The sequence below is a fragment of the Macrobrachium nipponense genome, chromosome 33 (assembly GCF_015104395.2).
Source record: "Macrobrachium nipponense isolate FS-2020 chromosome 33, ASM1510439v2, whole genome shotgun sequence".
Taxonomy (NCBI): domain Eukaryota; kingdom Metazoa; phylum Arthropoda; class Malacostraca; order Decapoda; family Palaemonidae; genus Macrobrachium; species Macrobrachium nipponense.
The window spans coordinates 70,848,861-70,852,928 of record NC_087219.1 but is presented as its reverse complement, the minus strand read 5'-3'; the positions used below and the strand labels follow the sequence as shown (position 1 = coordinate 70,852,928).

General features: G+C 32.0%; 1 protein-coding gene across 1 annotated transcript in view; it reads right to left on the bottom strand.

Moving 5' to 3' along the window:
* Positions 1 to 3,010: 3,010 nt before the first annotated feature.
* The window catches only part of LOC135203236 (nephrin-like), a 113,012-nt gene continuing 111,954 nt past the window's right edge, over positions 3,011 to 4,068 (bottom strand). The window contains 1 exon segment of the mRNA XM_064233012.1: positions 3,011 to 4,068. This exon segment is cut by the window's right edge and continues 1,286 nt beyond it. The gene's annotated coding sequence lies outside the window, so the exon portion shown is untranslated.

The following is a 4,068-nucleotide window of genomic DNA, read 5'->3' as shown; positions in this document are numbered from 1 at the left end:
AATCCCTGAAATCCTGAATAATCATTTTCATTGCCATTATGAATATATATGGCAAGGAATTATAATGAACAAAATCCATGAATTCCCGAATAATTATTTCCATTGCAATTATGATTGCAATGACGAATTACAAAGACAACTCCATTATCTAATGTCTGGGAAAATATGGTATACTGAGGAAGGTTATTATAGACTTTTCAATCACTACTGCAAATATCTTACAGATACCAAAATTCAAGGATTAACTTCATTAAAATGAGCAAAAACCCGACACCTTGCTCAAACAGGAACCTTAACAACTGACAAGACGATTCTCGTGGGTTGTCTGGTCTTGGGAAAGTGAGGTCTGCCTGAAGTTACTCGGCTATTGAATGTTATAAGGGGAATCTATATTGAAAATTTGATCAAACTCTGTTCACTGATTACCGAGATATCATTTGAGACCAACCACTGCCACGTAACGAGTAGGCTTTCCTGTGCCTTAAATGCGTCATACCCCTAACCATATATCACCACACACCATTATATAACATTTCTCACCTTCAAGTGTGGTCCCTTGCTATCTACAAAACCTACGGTAATGAAAAACCAGTATATGTATCTTCAAAATACCATACAGTAATGCAAAACCAGTAAATGTATTTCGAAACAGCCTACAGCAATGAAATACGGTATAATGTGTCTACACAGTAACAGCACTGTAACCGTATGCTCCACACAAGAAATCCCCTTTCCGATCTACAAAATCACCTGCAGTAATCAAATACATGAATTAAAAACCAGTACTGTAGATATCCGGATACTTGCATAGCAAAAGCAAATCTTCCATTTCACTTCGCGCGCGCGCACACTCACACAGAACACCTGTTTAGCGCGAATCTTTCTACCTATTTGAGCTTTGAAGACTAAGACGAGTCTCTGGGGTCGTCACCTCACCCCTCCCACCTCTTTTCTCCTCCTCATCTCCCCAGCCTTCCCCTGGTCCGGGGGAAACAATCCTCCCCCACCCAACATGAATCCAACCAGACGTCTGGGGATTTGCCTCATTATCTGAGTCAGTTGCAGACATTACGTTAATTGAAAAGTTCGTCAAACTTCCTTCTCCTCTCATTGGTCGGCTTCTTCAAAGGTCTGGTCGAAAGCTGTCTTTCAGGTAGGTCTGGCAGCCCTGTTTCTCTCTCTCTCTCTCTCTCTCTCTCTCTCTCTCTCTCATAGTTTTGTTATAAGGTCTACTGTTCCAAACAACCCTTGCCTGCTCAGTACATTTACCACCTCTATCTCTCTCTTGTTTATGTTAAGAGATCTGGAATTAACTTCATCTCCTAGGTATGGTTGATTATCCTTTCTCACTCCCTCTTATTATTGTTAAAAGTTTGTGTTCCAAATTTCCAATCGCCCTTCGTCTACTAGTTGAGTTTGCCAGCCCTTTCTCTCTCTCTCTCTCTCGTAAGTGTTAAGAGATCTACCATTCCATTCAAAAGGTTATAAAATTTAATCATGTCAATCCAGCAGGATTGTAAACTGAAATAGTCTGTAATTATAAAAAAAAAAACAACCTGTTTTTTCGTATATAAACTTTATTTTCATCCATAAAGATAAGATGGTCATAGAGCTTTACAAAATTATTTTTTTTTTTTTATTTTGTCCTCATGGCACATAAATCAGCTTTATTCACGTATTCATCAATTCCTTTGACAGATTACACAAAAAGAACTCTTCAGTCACCTGTTATTTAATATTTAAAAACATACAACACCCTCTTTACCGAGAGCAAATCCTCCACACAGTCTAAACTGACATAATATTGTTTTAATGTACTGAACACCTTAAAAAAAGAAAACACGCACAATTTTAATATGAAATGAACATCCTGCTCTTTTTCTTAATACATCTATTATCACAATGGATTGATGCCTTCCAAGAAATTCGGGAATGAAAACACATATGGAAAAACAGACATTGATGGAATAGACAAGTGGTATGTGTATATGCTATAATATTCACCTGATTTTCCCTCAAGTGGACATTAAATTATATACGATCGTTAAGGCATGGTTTCTAGATGGGGAAACCATCGTTAGATTCGAAAAGGTGTTATGCATATATATATATATATATATATATATATATATATATATATATATATATATATATATATATATATATATATATATATATATATATACATATATATATATATCTATTATATATATATATATCTATATATATATAATATATATATATATATATGTATGTATGTGTATATATATATATATATATATATATATATATATATATATATATATATATATATTATCTATATGATATATATATATATATATACTATACATACTACATACATACATACCTTTATGAATACTACTGTTTCAAAAACACGAAACATTTTGTAGGAAATTACAAAACATAAAGTGAATGTGTCCAAATCTTAACACATACATTAACTCCGGACTATGTGCATCTTATGGTATAAACGTTTAGAATTAATTGTTATCTGGCTGATTAAAAATAAATAGCCCAACTTTATAGGTGAGTGCATTTGTGTATGTATATGTGTAGGTATGTGTATATGCATACCCAAGCGTATACGATTGTATGCTACTGGCCATGTATGTTTCAAATACCAAAGTAATTGAGCAATTGGTCAAAATGAGAATGTAACCTGATATATAAATAAATTATTGCTTGTAAAATATGTGTAAATACATGTATATACCTATAATATATATATATATATATATATATATGATATTGATAATCTATATATATATATATATATATATATATATATAGGGGGATACAATCCACAATGAAGTAAATTCCTCTTGTAGTTTGAAATATATATTTCTTGTATAGGATTAAGCTTTCGACCATCGACTGTGGTCTTGTTCACTAAAGTGAACAAGACCACAGTCGATGGTCGAAAGCTTTAATCCTATACAAGAAATATATATTTCAAACTACAAGAGGAATTTACTTCATTGTGGGTTGTATCCCCCTTTACTTAGAGGTACGACATAGTACCTGGCTTCTGCATATATATATATATATATATATATATATATATATATATATATATATATATATATATATATATATATATATATATATATATATATAAGAAGTATACACGTGTGCAGTGTTTAATATTCAATCTCTCATATAAAAATCTTTATTTAAGAAAAAAACATAATAAACAATATTAAAAATACCACTGCCAACCATATCAATGTTGCACACTTACATAAGATTGATTTGAATAAGTGTCTGTCTCTAATATGCGCAGATACCTCATTTGGATAACACATCAACTGACTCGTCATTGTACAATTCATTTTTTTTGTCTTATACATCAAATTCACAATGAATAATAATAATCTCATGTCAATGAATGTCTCTATGTACAAGATTCAACAAATGAATGCGAAATATCTATCATTTTTCTCCCATCATAAAAGTAAAAATGTAGATCATCACTTTACCTTTTCCACTTTAATAGGCACTATGAATCAGCTGTAAACAATTTATTTTTTTTTAATTTATTAATTAATTATTCATTATCCACCGTTAATGAATAACTTGACTACATCATCACACACACACAACAACTGTTGAATATCAACATGAGTTGCTCAACTGCCCTCGTGCCGAATTTCACACCGAGAAAAACATTGAGAGATTCCCACCTCCTCGATGAGAATCGTTACAACAATAACACGAGAACCATTATTACGTCGAGAATCATACCGTATTTTAATTATATACGTGTTCGTACCGTATTTTTTTTTATCATACATACGTAATCAACAGCACACAGCTGGCATATGTCAGGGCAGTTTTTTCTTTAAATTGTATTTCTTCCCTACGTTTCGGCATAGAACCGGGTTATCAAAATAAGCTCTGGTCAGCGTACGCTTTTACCTTCAGCGTACTTGGAATACAATTAATCATAAATTATTATTATTATTATTGTCCACAATTATCCATCATCAGTCTTTGGAGTACTTGAAATATATATATTAGAAACTTCTTGTAATATGTCTTTGAAAA